The 18,578-nt window shown below is 36.6% G+C and overlaps 1 long non-coding RNA gene across 1 annotated transcript in view; it reads left to right on the forward strand.

The window, feature by feature from the left end:
• Window positions 1-2,116, forward strand: part of LOC141370056 (uncharacterized) — a 27,312-nt gene extending 25,196 nt beyond the window's left edge. Inside the window, exon 5 of the long non-coding RNA XR_012373749.1 lies at window positions 1,391-2,116. This is a non-coding gene — a long non-coding RNA (uncharacterized lncRNA). The remainder of the gene's footprint in view (window positions 1-1,390) is intronic.
• Window positions 2,117-18,578: the final 16,462 nt, after the last annotated feature.

An 18,578-nucleotide genomic window follows, 5' to 3' on the forward strand; every position in this document is an offset into this window, starting at 1 on the left:
ACTATCTTCTTTTTTTTTTTTTTAACATATAATGTATTATTTGTTTCAGAGGTACAGGTCTGTGATTTATCAGTCTCACACAATTCACAGTGCTCACCATAGCACATACCCTCCCCAATGTCCATCACCCAGCCACCCCATCCCTTCCACCCCCCACCACTCCAGCAACCCTCAGTTTGTTTCCTGAGATTAAGAATTCCTCGTATCAGTGAGGTCATATGATACATGTCTTTCTCTGGTATGTCTACCAAGTTTTGACTGGATACCTTCTATAGTAGACATGTGGAAGAGTGACTTTTATTCTAGTCAACACTTACCTTGGCTCCATACTCAAACTCATATTCTTTCCCCTCTGTAGTCAGTAGCTGACATTTCCTTCAGATCAGTGATTTTCAGACTCTGGGGTTTTGTTTTGTTTTAGGGGAGTTTTTTGTTTTTAACTAGTTCCATTGTGGTCTCCCTGTGAATGTTAGTTTAGTGGTTGGCCAACACTTCAGGTCAATATTGGATGCATATTTGGGGACTCATTCCCAATGTGGTTCTTCCCTTCCAACCTCTCTTCTGTAGTTTTCTGTTTGCTCCTCAGGCCCTGAACTCTGACCGCCTACCCTTCAGAGCAGTAAGGCTTTGGCATTCTGCTGCCTTAAACTGCTGTGCAGGTTGGGAATTGTCCTCAGGCAAGAAGCCACAAATTCCCCATTGTCACCAGGTGCAATTCCTGTTTTACCAGAGTAGATTTTCTTCCAGTTTCTACCTGATTTTGGTTGTTCTCCAGTGTCTCCAAATGGATTTTCTTCTTAAATAATTTTGTTCAAATTTTAGAACTTTAATTTGTGGACCATTTGGTCTATCCAAGCTACTCTACCATTATCAGATCGAAGAGCCAGTCCATGAACTCCTTTTGGAGGTTCAGCAAAGTTTAGCTAACTTTAAAATGAGAACTCTGCCCTATTTCTTGCTCATTTTTATTCCATAAGCATTTATTTAGTGCTAAGTACCAGGAACTTTTCTGAGTTCTTTGCAAATACTAACTTATTTGTTTCTTACAGACAAGCCCTATGGAAACTGCTATTATTATTATTCCCATTTGCCAACAGAAAAACTGAAGTAAAGAGAGATTGTTTCTTGCCAATGTTTACACATCTGGTAAATGGGCTAATTGCTGAACCCAGTCTACTATTTAGCCAGAGCTCATTCTTCTTCTCTATTAAAAAAACCAAAGGTTGATGCAGGGATTCTGAATGCCCCTCAAATCATGCCATCATGCTGCCCTTTATAATTTATGGGAGTAAATAAAATAGAAGCCTATATCAAGATATCCTCATTGTAGGGCTGGCTCTCGCATTAATTTTACACATGACTTTGATATATCATGTCTCTTTTCTCTCAGCCCCAGTTTTCTTATCTATAAAGTGGAGTGGTAGTAAATTTAACTCTAGCAGTGTATTCCAAAAGATCAGAAGACAGTGTCATCCACCTGACACCAGAACCTGCACGTTATACTACTCTGGAGTACACCATAGATGGAGAACTTCTGTGGCATGAAGGTGAAGGTCATTGGTTTTGAGAATTCTGAAGCATTGTAATGTCACGATGATAAAAGGCATATTGACCTGGATTTTTTTTTAAAAATATTTTATTTAATCCATTTGACACGCAGAGAGAGAGCACAAGCAGGGGGAGTGGCAGGCAGAGGGAGAGGGAGAAGCAGGCTCCCCACTAACTAGGGAGCCTGACATGGGCTTGATCCCAGGACTCTGGGATCCTGACCTGAGCCAAAGGCAGACGCTTAACTGACTGAGCCACCCAGGTGTCTCTTGACCTGGATTTTGTAATTGCCTATTAATTGTCTACATTCCCCCACTAGAAGGAAAATGCCATTGGAGAGAAGAACCTGTCTCTTACGTGTCATACCGAATGCCTAGAAAGTGCCTGGAAAGCATATATCAATAATAGGTGCTCCATGAGTATTTATGGAAAGAAGTAAGGAAGAAAGGAACTACAAAGGGTCTATCAGAATTAGAAAAGATCTGTTTTAGGCATTACCCTCATTTTATCAAATGTATTTTAAGATCCTTAAGTGTATGTGACTTTCTTTTCTTTTCCCCTCAGTTGTTCTGGCATTATTTGTAATTGGTGTTTAATAAATAATTATTGATTGTTTGAAGAGTGTCAGAAAAATTAATGAAAGACTTCGAAATGGCACTCATTCCAGTTGTCTCTGCCTTTCAATATATTTGGCTGTTTTACAACTCAATGAATTATATAAAATTAATAGTAGTACAAATGATTTTGTCCATAGAAATGAAAATTAGTTGTGTCTGGTGGAATGTAAGTAACTGTTGATCCATTTTATTTTGGCATTCCTTATCTGACTATACACATATGTTTTTTGAATTCTTCTTTGAACAGGTTTTAAGAACTTACTGGTTTTCTCATTAATTAATGAATTAAGTAAGATCTTTGACACAGGATCATTTTACATCTGTATGAGTCATAATTATACCCTCTTTTAGCAACTATCCTTTAACAAGACAAAACACACAATTTCCTTTTTTTTTTGTTTTTTGTTTTATTCATAGCCACATTTCTTCTTAGAAATGAGCACTAATAGTTTGTGGTATCTCTAGATTCAATCATTCAGTTATGAGGACCCACCTTGAATAGTTTGTGTTTGGGGTTAAGCATTGTGTTTCTGCCTAGTTGAGGTACAACTTCCTTTTTAAATTTCAACCCTTCCACAACTTTTAAAGAAGTGGGGAGACAGGTAGAAATTTGCGCTACCTTGCTAAACATGTTAGGACTCTGTCCACCAGATGTCACCCTTACATCTTAGGAGCCATAGAAAACAAAAGAGCTAACTTTCCTTTTGTAAGTAGGTTATTTTGATAGTGCATATATAAACTGGTGGTATTTAATTTCTTAATATACTGAGGACTGAGATGGGCAGGATTGGAGGCAAAACTCAGGTCTTCATGTTTCTCCACATTCCTGCTTACCTGACAGACACTTTTCCATATAACGTTGCAAATTTTTCTATCACTACTTAGTTATGATACACCCTTTTATAAAAGTACTCTCCTAATAATTAAAATATGGTTATTTACAAATAAGCCTAAAAAGCATGGTTATTTTCTGGATCATGTAATAGTCCTCTTAATTCTAGAGTGGTATCCATTAGACGTCATCCATAGTGACAGTCTTTGAGGATTATGACAAAGACTGTCTTCTGGATCAAATGTTATTCAAACTTCTCTGAGCCATCTTTTCAACTAGGCTTGTCCTGGGGCCTTGTCTTTGCCCCATTTAGCCCATTTGTATTAAGAATCCTGCAAACTCGGGGCGCCTGGGTGGCTCAGTCGGTTAAGTATCTGCCTTCGGCACAGGTCATGAACCCAGGGTCCTGGGATTGAGTCTCCCATCGGGCTCCTTGCTCAGCAGGGAGCCTACTTCTCCCTCTGCCTGCTGCTCCCCCTGCTTGTGCTCTCTCTTTCTCTTTCTCTCTCTCTCTCTCTGACAAATAAATAAAATCCTTAAAAAAAAAGAAAAGAATCCTGCAAACTCAGTTTATCGAGAATCCCCCAAATCTGATCACCTTGACTTGCCTTCAGCAAGAATCCTGTTGGTTGGTTTAGCAAAAATCCCTCTACCCGTGATGCCTCCTCTTAGTAATTTTTTATCCACTGACACCTCACTCTGTTCCCTTGCTATAAATTTCCAGTTTTCTTTGCTATATTTGGAATTGAGCCCAGTCTCTCTCTCATTTTGTTATAGTCTTGACACCTATTATAGTAGTGCTGAATAAAGTCTTGTTAAAATGTATATTTTAACAAGTATGTGTGCTCTGTAGTGGGAAACTAAGATGGACCTTCCTCATCAGATGTTTTCCATCATTTTCCAAAAGTTGCATTTCAGTATTTTAATTTTTTACATTAATTTTCTGGCTTTTCAAGGCAAATGATACCAAAGATAAACTAATCCATTTATTTATTAGAATTCATTTATTAGGAAAAAAGGAAGTACACATGGACAGAGAACCAAAACTTCTTTTTTTTTTTTTTAAAGATTTATTTATTTGACAGAGAGTGACACAGCGAGAGAGGGAACACAAGCAGGGGAAGTGGGAGAGGGAGAAGCAGGCTTCCCGCCCAGCAGGGAGCCCGATGCGGGGCTTGATCCCAGGACCCTGGGATCATGACCTGAGCTGAAGGCAGACGCTTAACGACTGAGCCACCCAGGCACCACAAGAACCAAAACTTCTATAGCATTTACTCTATGTCAGGAACTTTATGTGTGTAAGTTATATGTTAGTTAAATTCTCTTGAGTTTTTTGAGATTTGGTTAAGATGTTAGAAAACCCTGTGCCATGCACAGTAAGGAATACCACCTGTCTGAGGATTCTTGATGGGGGAGGGTCCAGGGTGTCTCACATTTCTTTTCTTCACCTCTGGCTCTACCCCCCTCAGTTATTTTTTTTTTTTAAGTTTTTATTTAAGTTACACTTAGTTAACATGCAGTATAATATTAGTTTCAGGTGTACAGTTTAATGATTCAACACTTACATACAAAACCCGGTGCTCCTGAATTCTCGATCTTACTTGTATTTTTCTTTCTATGATTATTCTTCTCTATGCTTTCTAAAGACCCAGTATGGAACACAAAATGTTTTCTTTTATTTCCCTTCAAATGCTAGTCATACAGAGATTCAGAAAGTTTAATAATTTGCTTAAAATACATTGATGGCGCAGAGACATATCTTCAAGGTTGTCTGCCTTCAAAACCAGAGCTATTTCTATTTACTTTTCTTTCTGAAATATTTGCCAACTACATATGGTGGGCAGGGAAACCAATAACATAAAATGGATTTGACTTACTGTGAGATAGGAAGCCACATGAAATGATGAAAATTTACATGTGTGTGTGTGTGTGTGTGTGTATGTGTATTTTAAGTAGGCTCCATGCTCAGCTTGTAGCCCCACATGGGGCTTGAACTCACGACTCTGAGATCAGGACCTGAGCTGAGATCAAGAGTCAGATGCTTAACCTACTGAGCCACCCAAGCACCCCATATAAATTTTTGTTTCAAAGGGAAACTTCTATTGTTTAAAGTAGTGATTCTTATATAAGTATCCATTAATTGATGTGGTTATTCTTACCATAGGTTTTGTAATAGTTAATTGTATATGAAATAATCTAACCTTGAAACATGTGCAAAAAAATTCTGTAGTCCCTAATTCTCTTAAGAATTGGTCACCTCTCGGGGTGCCTGGGTGGCTCTGTCGTTAAGCGTCTGCCTTTGGCTCAGGTCATGATCCCAGGGTCCTGGGATCGAGCCCCTTATCAGGCTGCCTGCTCGGCGGGAAGCCTGCTTCTCCCCCACTCCCCCTGCTTGTGTTCCTGCTCTCGCTGTCTCTCTCTCTCTCAAATAAATAAATAAAAATCTTAAAAAAAAAAAAAAGAATTGGTCACCTCTCTACCAATGACTATACCAGAGTAGGCCACTAGGTGTCATTCTGGCACAGAAATGATCTAAAAATGCCCTGGAAACAAGTGAGCTCACTTTCAAGGTAGGAAGATGCTCTATTTTGCCTTTTCAAGTACATGAATTTTGTGTCCACTCAGCCCTGGATATCCATCTGCACTAGGGAAAGATTAAAATTATTTCACTGAAGTAAAATTATTTTACTGCCAAAAGAAATGTAATAAATAGCTTTTGATATCCAAAGTAGGGTTAGTCCTAACAGACTTAATAATAAAGAAAAATCTCTTTTAGAGTAAGTAACAAAAAGACAATATAATAGGGAGTAAACCTAACAAGAATGTGCAGAACCATGTGAGAAAAACTTCATGGCAGTCTTGAAAGACACAACAATAGACTTGAGCAAATTAAAAGTCTTCCCTTCTTTATGGATAGGATGTGTCAATGACATGTAGATGTCAGTTCTCCTCAAGTTAGCACTTACATTTAGTGCTATCCCAATTGAGATACCACAAGTATTTCTGGAGAAAGAGAAATTGATTCTAAGGTTCATATAAGAAAATAAGCTTGCAAGAATAGTTGTGAAAGTCCTGTTTAAATAAAATGAGGGAAAAAAAAATGGGTCTAGCCCCACCAGATATTAGAACATACCACAAAGTCTCTGTAATTAAAACAGCATGGTATTGGTGGATAGTAGAGACTAGTGAAGAGGATGTCAAGTCTAAAAATATACCAAAGTGTATGTAGAAGTATATTGTATATTACATGTGGCTGCTCAAATCCCTGGGGGGAAAGATGGGCTTTTAATAAATGACAATGTGGCAACTTGAAAGTCGTTGGATCACCCTATGTCGTACAAAGAACGAACTCCAAATGGATCAAAGGTATCAATGTAAAAATATCATATAGGTTAGAAGGAAAGTATCAGTTAGAATAAAATATGAGAAGAAAACTACCCTGAAGAAATTTACCCTGAAGTGCTCATCTATTAATATGAAACAAAACATACACATAGTTACTTATTCCAGCCTTACTTCTAAGCACAAAAGATTGGAAAGAACCTTAATGCCCATCCACAGGAGAGTGACTAAATAAAGTACGGCACATCCACACAATGGAGTTATTTGTGGCCAAAAAATAAAATGAGGAAGGTATCTAGAAATGGAAGATCTCTGATATGGAGTGTTTCCAGACATATTTTTAGTTGGACAAAGAAGTATAAAAGAGTATTTATAGCATACTAACTGTTGTATAAGCAAGGAAAGGATATAAAGATAAATACACCTATTTTTTGTTGGAGGAGGAGGAGGAGGAATAATAATACAGGAATTATAAACTAGAAACTCTTGAAAAATGGTTACCTAAATGGGAAGAGGGGAACAGGATGAAACTTCTCTTTGTTTCCTCCCCTTTTTAAAAATATAGTTTTGGACTGACCAAATTTTTACAAAACAATTGCTCTGGCCTCTGAAAATATTAATGTCATAAAAGACAAAAACAGTTGGGGAACTATTCTAGCTTAAAGAAAACTAAAGAACTTTTTTTTTTTTAAAAAAGCGCACGAATTATAAAGAAAAGCTGTTCACTTTTGATGTTTGCACTTCAATGAAACTTTAACCTTAAAAGTTGTAAGTCGTCTATGATGCTTTCAGAGAACACTATGAAAGAGCATCCGTAACCTTTCTCTGTCCCACCTCATTTTGCGGATACTTTTAAGCAGTCACCAGTACTGTATTAACATTAGAAGGCAGGGAAAATGATCCTCCAATATGCAAAAGAAGGGGAAAAAAGCTTGCTATTGCTGTGAGATGCATTGTGTCCTCTTTTCAAATTTGATCTCAAATCTTTGAAATTCAATAGATTAACCTAGTTTTTAGAAGGCGGTTTGCTTCCTTTAAACATAAAAATCATGTTGGAATTGTTGCTTAAATTGAGAAAGGAGGTGTCTGGGTTGTAGGAAACAACATGTCAGTTACTTCAACGAAAGTACCTGCGGAAATTTTTGACTTTCCTCAAGTGAAAAAAATGTATTTCTGTGTAAAGTTGGAAGTTAAAATCCATTACTGGAAAATAATTTGAGCGTATATTATTTGTTTGTTAAACTGCAGATGGTATTACCTGATATTTTTGCCTCTGACTTGAGGTAAGGACAAACTTATTAGATGATATTTGTGGAAGAATATTGCTCTTTTAGGAGAGCATGAGAAATCAATGTATTAAATACTCCTGTACAATCCCTCACCATCATAAGATAGATCATTTTTAGTTATCTAATCCATCAAATTAAATTTAAGAAAAATTTGGTTCTTAATTAATCATATTAGGATCCAGAAGGGAAAACCATTAAGTCCACTGAAGAGTTCAAATTATATGTTAATATTTATTGTGGTAAATTTCAAACATGTACACAAGTAAGGGGAATAATATGATGAATAATAATTTTCCACCCATGTCTAATCTTGTTTTAGCTATACTGACCTCCATGTCCCCTCCTCTGAATTTTTTGAAGCAAATCACAGACATCATTTAAGATTAGATTATATATTATTAGGATCTTGATAGCTATTCCTATTATTATAAAATGGATACATCTAAGATACTAGCATTAGTAGACCTCAACACATAAAGTAATACATTATGTTTCTACAGGTCTTTAGCTTATCAAACTCTACTAGAACCTTGTGGCATATGTCACATGAACTTGACAGCTTCCCATAACCTAGTTTTTTTTTTTTAACAAAGATATTTTTTTTTAAAGATTTTATTTATTTACTTAATTGACAGAGAGAGAGAGAGACAGTGAGAGAGGGAACACAAGCAGGGGGAGTGGGAGAGGGAGAAGCAGGCTTCCCGCTGAGCAGGGATCCCAAGACCCTGAGATCATGACCTGAGCTGAAGGCAGTCGCTTAACCAACTGAGCCACCCAGGTGCCCAGGGTTTTTTTTTTTTTAAATGAGATCTTTTTCTGTAACAACAAATAGGATTTGTTTTATTGTATAATAAAATGTGAATTTTGGAATGTCTGCAATAGTTTTATGAACAAATATTTTACAAATGATCAATGTGTGATATTTCAAAGTCATGCATGAGGGGCACCTCTCATGCTCTCTCTCTCTCTCTCTCATTCTCTCTCTCAAATAAATAAAGTCTTGAAAAAAAAAAGTCATGCATGATTAAAGGATCTGTTCAAAATATAAGATAGACGAATGGATTTTAACACAACAGAGTATGAGAAGTTCAGTGATATGGCTTCATATTCTACATTGTAACTAGCCTAAAAAACTGCCATCTATTGAGTTTTGATATAGTGTCAAAGAAGAATATTTATAATCATCTAAAAGACTACTAAAATACTACTCCCTCTTCCAACTCCATATCTGTGTGAGGCCAGATTTTCTTTATATACTTCAGCCAAACAGCATATTAAAATAGATTGAATGCAGAAGCAGATGTGACAATTGAATTGTCTTCTGTTAAGCCTGATATTAAAGGGTTTTCAAAATTGTAAAACAATGTCACAGTTTTTTACCATTTTTTGAAAATATAATTTTTAAAAAACGTTTTTCACTGTTAAGATGTATTGATTTATTATTTTAAAGTAAATAACAAATATTTTTTAAACTCAGTTTATTTCCTTATTAAGTTAAGTGTTGATAGTGATAACCCATATCCACAAAAGTTCTTTGTGGTCCTCAATTGTTTTTAGTTGTAGAGGATTCTTGAGACCAAAAAGATTTAGAATCGCTTATCTAGCTTATCTCATTCAAGAGAATGGAAGGAAATGGGTACAGGCATACTTGGTTTTATTTTGCTTTGCTTTATTGTATTTTGCAGATATTGCATTTTTTACAAATTGAAGGTTTGTGGAAACTCTGCATTGAACAAGTCTGTCGGTGCCATTTTTCCAACAGCTTTTGCTCACGTTGTGTCTCTATGTCACATTTCGGTAGGTTTCCTAATATTTCACACCTTTTCATTATTATTATTGTATTTGTTATGGTAATCTGTAACCAGAAATCTATTTTAATTGATTTAAAGCACAATGAACCATGCCCGTATAAGATGGCAAGCTGGATCGGTAAGTGTTTTTTGTGTTCTGACTGCTCTACCAACTGGCTATTCCCGTTTCTCTCCCTCTCCATGGGCATCCCTCTTCCCTGAGACACAATATTGAGACTGGGCCAGTTGATAACCCTACGGTGGCCTCTAAGTGTTCAAGTGGAAGAAGAGCTACATGTCTCTCCCTTTAAATTACAAGCTAGAAATGATTAAGCTTAGCGAGGAAGGAATGTTGAAAGCTGAGATAGGGCAAAAGCTGGGCCTTTGCATCCAACGGTTTGCCAAGTTGTGAGTGCAAAGGAAGAGTTCTTGAAGGAAATTACAAGTGCTACTCAGAGAACACATAAATGATAAGAAAGCCAACGTTGCTGATAGAAAGTTTTAGCGGTCTGGATAGAAGATCAAACAAGTCATATATCCTCTCAAGCCAAAGCTTAATTCAGAGCAAAGCCCTGACTGTCCTCAATTTTATGAAGGCTGAGAGAGGTGAGAAAGCTGCAGGAGAAAAGTTTGAAGCTAGAAGAGGTTGGTTTATGAGGTTTAAGGAAAGAAGCCATCTCCATAACATAAAAGTGCAAGATGAAGCAGCATGTGCTTTTGTAGAAGCTACAGCAAGTTATCCAGGAGAGCTAGCTAAGATAACTAATGAAGGTGGCCACACTAAACAACAGATTTTCATTGTAGATGAAACAGCTTTATGTTGGATGAAGATGCCATCTGGGACTTCTGTAGCTGGAGAGAAGTCCATGCCTGGCTTCAAGGCTTCAGAGGACGGGCTGACTCTCTTGTTAGGGGCTAAGGCAGCTGGTGACTTCAGTTGAAGCCAGTGCTCACTGACCATTCTGAAAATCCTAGGGCCCTTATGAATCATGCTAAATCTCCTCTGCCTGTGCTCTGTCAGTGGAACAACCAAACCTGGATGACTACACATCTGTTTACAACATGGTTTACTGAATATTTTAAGCTCACTGTTGTCACTGACTGCACTGAAATTTATATATATAAATATATATATAATATATATATTCAAATATATCTCAAATATATATATTTCAATATATATTTCAAATACATACGTGTATATATATGTATATATTTCAGAATAATACAGCTCACTGACAGTGCATCTGGTCACCCAAGAACTCTGATGAACTGTACAATGTGGTTAATGTTTACATGCCTACTAACACAACATCCATCCTGCAGCCCATGGATCATGTAAAAATTTTGACTTGTAAGTCTCATTATTTAAGAAATACATTTCAAAAAGCTATAGCTGCCATAAATGGTGCTTCCTTTGGTGGATCTTGGCAAAGTAAACTGAAAACTCTCTAGAAAGTATTCACCATTCTAGATGTCATTGGGAACATCTATGACTCATGGGAAGAGGTAAAAATATCAACATGAACAGGACTTTGAAGGAAGTTGATTGTAACCCTCATGAGTGACTTTGAAGTGGTCAAGACTTAAGTGGAGGAAGTAATGACGGATTTGGAGGAAATAGCAAGAGAACTAGAATTAAAAATGGAGCCAGAAGATGTGACCAAATTGCTGCAAGCTTATGATAAAACTTTAATGGATAAGGAGCTCTTACTTATGGCTGAACAAAGAAAGTGGTTTCTTGAGATGGCACCTACTCCTGGTAAAGGTGCTGTGAAGATTGTTGAAATGACAGCAAAGGATTTAGAATATTACATAAACTTAGTTGATAAGACAGCGGCAGGGTTTGATGGAATTGATTCCAATTTTGAAAGAAGTTCTACTGTGTGTAAAATGTTATCAAACAGCGCCATGTGCTACAGAGAAATTGTTCATGAAAGGAAAAGTCAATCCACATAGAGAAGTTCATTTTTGTCTTACTTTAAGAAATTGCTATAGCCATCCTGATCTTCAGCAACCACACCCTAATCAGTCAGCAACCATCAGCATTGAGGCAGGACCTTCGAGCAGCCAAAAGATTGTGGCTCTCTGAAAGCTCACGTATTTTCAAATATGGCTCTATTTTTTTCTTTTTCCAGTTTTTATTTAGATTCCAGTTAGTTAAAAAAATAATAAATAAATAAATGCCAGTTAGTTAACATACAGTGTAATATTAGTTTCAGGTATAGAATTTAGTGATTCATCATTTACATACAATACCCAGTGCCCATCAGAACAAGCGCCCTCCTTAATACCCATCACACATTTAACCCATCCCCCCCATCCTCCTCTCCTCCAGCAGCTCTCAGTTTGTTCTCTGTTGTTAAGAGTCTGCTTTCTGGTTTGCCTCTCTTTTTTTTTTTTCCTCCCCTATGTTCACTTATTTTATTTCTTAAATTCCACATATCAGGGAAATCATATGGTATTTGTCTTTCTCTGACTTATTTCACTTAGCATAGTACTCTCTAGCTCCACCCATGTCATTGCAAATAGCAAGATTTCATTCTCTTTTATGGTTGAATAATATTCAAATGTGTATATATACTATATCTTCTTATTCCAGTGAATGGACATCTGGGCTCTTTCCATAATTTGGCTATTATAGATAATGCTGCTGTACACATTGGGATGCATGTATCCCTTCAAATTAATATTTTTGTATCCTTTGGTTAATTACCTAGTAGTGTAATTGTTGGATTGTGGGGTAGTTCTATTTTTTATCTTTTTGAGGGACCTCCATGCTGTTTTCCAGAGTGGCTGCACCAGTTTGCATTCTTGATTTAAAAAAAAAAAAATCCTGTTTGGGCAGCACGGGGGTGGCTCAGTCGGTTAATCATCCAACTCTTGGTTTCGGCTCAGGTCATGATCTCAGGGTCGTGAGACTGAGTCCCACCTGGGGCTCTGTGCTGGATGTGGAGCCTGCTTAAGATTCTCTCCCTCCCTCTCCCTCTTCCCCTCCCCTCCCTAAAAAAAAAAAGCCTGTTTGGAATAGGAATTCAACTTGGTTGGTTGCATTTTGGGGCCAGGAAGACAAATAAAAGACCCAGATAGTACTTTTATTTCCTTCCATTTCTCACCATAATTTATGGGCTACAGATTGAATTTGACCTGCCTTGGAATTAATTTTTTTTTTCATTCTTCCCATTAGGAAAACCTTGCTGACTCTTATCCAAGGTTGTCACTTAACTAAAAAATATTCTCCTCCATAACTTAGACACAAAGAAACTTTTATATTTTAAAATTTTTTTATATTTTAAATTCAAACACAGCTTGGTGTTTTGGCCTCCTTTTTCATCATAATTGGAAAAATACATAGAATATGAAAGGAAAACAATATGACTGAAACAACCATAGATAGAATTAGAAATTACCTATTTAGAAATTAAGACATTTCTACTTGGAATTAAGACATTTCTACTTGTTACTATTTATGTATACAAAATTAATTAAAGATGGAAGAGTCTCTTCCCAGCTGGACTCTGAGCACCTTTGAAACAGTAGCTATCTTATTCTGTTTGGTTAGCCCATTGCCTACTCAGCAAGTGAAACACAGAAAGTACTTAATTCCTATTTGTTTAATTGTAGAATAAAATTGACTTTCTTTAAAATGTACTTTTCCTCTAATTTAAAAACCTTTATTCTGCTCTATAATTTATCTCCTTATATAGCAGAGATACTAATTACCATTTTACATAATGCATTAATTGGGGAAAAAAATAAGGATCGCTATCTCATCAGGATTGATGCATTGCAAATCCACAGAATTTCCTTGTAGATAATCCACCTTTTCTAACAGTTTTTAATTGTTTTCCCTTTATCATTTGTTAAGAACAGGAGGATTTTTGTTATTAATTTTAATTAAGGAAGATGGTTACTTTAAATGGTAAACAGGTATTGTTGGGGAAATATAAACACAATCTCCTCCAACCCAGAAATCCTCTTCACAAAGTTAGTTGAAAAAGAAGATACTTTACCATTGAATAAGCATTAAAACAGAATGTGATTGCACACCTTAGGTGATCAACTAAGAGATTGCAAAGATGGGAAACCTGCCCCCACACCCCGCTTTTATATAGCCAAGCAGACACAACCCATTACATACATGTTCTTAGAATAAACAATAATCCTCAAGTAGGAGAACTTGACAACGCAGTTTGTCACACACAGTTCATCCTAACCTTACTTGGAAATTGGGGTGACCATCTGTGATATGTACTTAGCCTTATCCAGAGGAAAACCAAACTTTTCATGTCTTTATGACGAGGTAGTTTTGCAAGGTGAAGCAAGGTGCATAGGGAAGTTACCCTCCTACAGAAACTGGGAGATAGTGGTGCTATCTTCCTTGATTTTTACATTTCAAACAGATGGCTCCCAAGTCCTGGAGAAATTAATTTCTCTTTTTTTCCCTCCCTTTACAAAATCATTCTTTATATTTATTTAAAATTTTTTCGCATTGCTGGTATGAGCCACCAAAAGGCATGGTTCAGATAGTCATGTTAGTAAATGGATCGGAAAAAGCTTTCTTCTCTTCTTCTTGTGATGTTACACTCTTGTGGTTTTCCTCTTGTGTCACTGGCTACCACTTCTTGGTCTCCTTACAGGCTACGTTTCCTCCACTTGACCCCCAAATGAAGGAGAGTCTGAATAGAGTCAAACATTCTCTCTCTTTGTTCACTATCACTCCATAGGTGGTTTCTTCTCATCCCATGGATTTAATACCATCTGATATTGATGAATCTAAGTTTATATCTCCAGCTCTTATACCTCCTATTAGTTCCAAAGTTTTATACCTAATAGCTTACTTGAAAGCTTGACTAAATAGCTGAAAATCAGCCCAGACTTTACATATAGAAGTAGAATCTTGATGTCTCCCTTCCTCCAGCCTTAATTCAATAAATGACACCATTATTCATTCAACTGGTCAAGCAAAACACAAAACAAAACAAAGACCTAAGAGTCATTCCACTGACTTACATGGTTTATCCTAAGTTTTGTTAATTCTGCTTCTAAAATGCATTTCATATCCACTTCCTCTCTCAATTCTTATAGCCACCAACCCCAGTCCATGTATCACCCTTTCTCAGGAAAGAATGAGAGACTGGTTTAACCTCTTCTCCCATGTATCAGCCACCATGATCTTTTGAATCTGAATCTTAATACTTTGGTAATTTTATGATAAACCTTTAAGAGCTTTCCATTGCACTTAAGTTAATTCTTTTTTTTCTTTAGTTTTTATTTAAATTCCAGTTAGCATACAATGTAATATAAGTTGTGGGTGTACAATATAGTGATTCAACATTTCCATACTACACTTGCTGCTCACCACAAGTGCACTCCTTAATTCCCATTACCTATTTAACCCATAGCCCCAACCAGTTCCCCTCTGGTAACCATCAGTTTATTCCCAATAGTTATGTATCTGTTTCTTGGTTTGCCTCTCTTTTCATTTTTTTCACCTTTATCCTTTGTCAGAGAAAGATAAATACCATATGATTTCACACATATGTGGAATTTAAGAAACAAAACAAATTAAAATTCTTTATTGGGATGTTCTTCATACTTTTTATTCAAGTGCCCTTGGGTATTTAAAAGTGGACAGCTAAGAATAAATATTGGAGAAAATTTCCTTGCATTATTAAAAACAATAAACATTTTAAAATAAAAAGTTACAAGTTCTAAGTATATTTAACTACTTAGTTATTAAATATAACAAGCAAAATTATTTTGTAAAATCATCCCTTAGTGAGATAACACATGGGAATTCTCTTCAATTAGATCATATTTCTGTGGATTGTAACATTTTTTTACAGCTAGAATAAGACAGGGTTCAAGATCCAGCATTACTTCCATTCTTATTGTATACTTTAGGATTTTTTTGCATAGCCAAATTTCAATTGTATAGGTCATCCTGATACACGTTAATAAGTGTGACTGAGAGATGTACCCTTAAGCCATTATATATGGCTACATTTGTAATTTCATTTCATGGTTAAAACTATTAATTTATAATTATGCATTTGATGGAACAAGCACATCCTATCAACATCTGAGACGGAGGAATCCATCCTAATTGACCAAAGCTGGTTTTCTATATTCAGAACATGTAATTTGGGAACATTTTGTTCTACGCCCATACTTAAGTGGATATTAAGAGAGCAATTTAATCAACTCTGCACAAATTAACAGCAAAGAGACAGTATTAGTCATTATTAAGTGTGTGCTTATAAAATGTGTACTATTTACAGGAGAGTCTATAACATATTCCTGTTAATTTAACCTAATATATGAATTGCAAGAATATATAAAATACTGGATAAGTGGCTGAGTGACAGCAAGTGGGAGGCTTTCAACCAAGTGAAGTAAATATGGCTTTATAGTACTCAGTGATCTTTTGGCAAAAGTTAGTGAGATGTCTTTTCCAACTCTGAATAAATATTAAGAAAATATTTTTAAACCTCTATCTTATTTCCAATATGTGTATATTTTTCTTTATAATGTAATGTTGATTGAAGTAAACTTTTTAAAAAAAATCTTTGACCTTGGGGTGCCTGGGTGACTCAGTCAGTTAAGTGTCCCACTCTTAGTTTCGGCTCAGGTTATGATCTCAGGGCTGTGGGATCAGTCCCCCGTCAGGCTCTGCACTTAGCTTGGTATGCTTGGGTTTCTCTCTCTTCCTCTGCCCCTTCCCTCACTTGCACCCTCACTGTCTCTGTCTCTCTCTGTATCTCTAAAATAAATAGCTAAATCTTAAAAAAAATCTTTGACCTCTTCCTTAAGATCATGCAAAACATGCAGCTGAGACACTGGATGGTAGCAGATATCACTTCGGCTATACTAGCAGATTCACCCCAGATTATGGCCTTCCTTAGATCTGGATCTAAACTACGTCAAAAACTAATGATGTAATGTATGGTGATTAATATAACATAAAAAAAAAAGGCGGGGGGGAAGCCAAAGGAATAAAATACCATATCTTTGACAGTATGTGTATAGTAGGAACACAGATTTTAGTGTTTAATTGACTAGGTTCAAATCTCAAGTGTGCTGCCAACTAACTATATGATTCTGGGAGTGTTACTTTACTTGTCTGTGCCTCAGTTTCTTTATTTGTAAAATAGAGGTGATGTTAACAGTAACTATGCTCTAGGTTTGCTATGAAATAAAATGAACAGTTCAGAAAAACCTGATTCCAGGAAGTATTCATTAAGTATTAGCTGATATCATCCAAGACAACCACTTTTGATGATTTGCTATTATGCTTTTTTCTCATGTATTTTCAATGTTTTTTATAATAATAATAAATGTATGTGTGTATGTGTATCCTGCTTTTCTTTTGAAATTAATTTTTAATAATTTTTATGACTACAAAATTGTTACACACTCTTTGTAACAAAAAATAAAAACCCTGCAGATAACTCATTGACTCAAATATTGCTCTGATCATGAGAGCCATTAAAAATGCTTTTTCTAGAGTATCTTAGAACACTGATATAAACAGCTGAGGACAGCCCTCCTCATCTGTGAGAAAGCATAATATAACTGAAAATTGGATGCTTATCCTAAGGGAAATTAGACATCCTTCCCCACAATGTGTCTTCAGAGGGTACTTATAATGGGATCCTTATGCTGGCTGCCTCAGTGATGGATATGTGACCTAAAACCACTGTCTCCAAGGGAAACAGTCCCATTTACCACTCATCACCAGTTGCTATCTTGTTTCTCTCAGGATAGCGTTCCCAGAAGACTTCTTCAGCAGGAAAGAAGCTCTAACATATTAGGGAACAGAAATATCAGAAGATTCCTACCTTAGTCAGCTCAGGTGCTGTAACAAAATACCACAGGCTGGGTGGCTTCAACAGCAGAAATTTACTTTTCACGGTTCTGGGGGCTGGAAGTCCACGATCAGGGTTGTTGACAGATTAGGTTTGTGGTGAGAGTTCTCTTCCTGGCTGGCAGATGGCCACCTTTTTGCTGTGTCTTCACATGGTAAAGAAATAGAGAGAAACAGAGAGACAGAGGGACACAGAGAGATATCTCTTCAAAGGCTATATTCCTATCTGATTAGGGCTATACCATTATGATCTTGTTTAACCTTATCTCCAAATATAGTTATATTGGGGGTTAGGGCTTCAACATATGAATTTTGGGAGGATAGGAGTTCAATTCATAGTAGCTCCCATGTACTGTGCAGGTGAAGAGGAATTCAGGGAATGTCAATCCTGCATTCTGAATGTGCATTTTCTTTGCACTATCATGTGACAGAAAAGGACTTCTCTGTTTTGTTTAATATCTATCATCATCATGAAAACATTTAATGAACATCTTCCTGTGTGCTAGGAAGCACACAGTATGCTGTGTCCTGGGGCTTGAACTGTTCTTCAGAAAATCCATTGCCTCATTTGTAAACTCATGCTGTGTTTCAGGTCTCTTGATGGCTTTTACCTCATTCATTTGGCCAAACTTACCCCTCACATAATATTCCAGTATGAACCACTCACTGTACTTCATTTCTTCATTCTACAAATGCTTCTGAGTGCTAATCACATGCTGGGTATGTTGTAGGGATTGTGGAAACAGAAGCAAACTTAGTAACCTAAGTTTCTGCTTTCATGGATTTTAAAGCCAATATGGAGTTCAAACAATGAACAAACAAAATAACATGCTATCAGTTAGTAACCCTTATTGTGAAGAAATAATAATAAGGATAGGAGGCAAGAGAGCAATTTAGATGAATATATGTGCTATTTTGGATAAGGTGGTTAAAGAAGCTTTCTTGGATCATGTGGGCATTTGAATAGGGACTTGAATAATTGAGGGAGGAAGTTGTGTGACTGTTTAGGGAAAGGGCATTTCAGGCAGAGGGTGGAGCAAGTGCAAAGTTGTTGAAGTGGGAACATGCTTGAGGTATTTGTGAAATAGTAAGCTGACCAAAGGGGATGAGTAAAGTAAACTAGGGAAAAGAAAAATTGAGGAATTTAATTGAAGAGATAACCAGGGGCCAGAGCATGTGAGATTGGGAGCGGAGCATGGTAAGCATTTGATTTTCAAGTAGGTAGAAAACCCTTGGAGTAGGGGAGGGAGATTGGTGGCTGTGTTGAGAATAAGAGGTGGCAGGCCAAGT

Source organism: Callorhinus ursinus, unplaced genomic scaffold, assembly GCF_003265705.2.
Source record: "Callorhinus ursinus isolate GAN/ISIS: 27379988/994484 unplaced genomic scaffold, GSC_fseal_2.0 scaffold25, whole genome shotgun sequence".
NCBI lineage: Eukaryota > Metazoa > Chordata > Mammalia > Carnivora > Otariidae > Callorhinus > Callorhinus ursinus.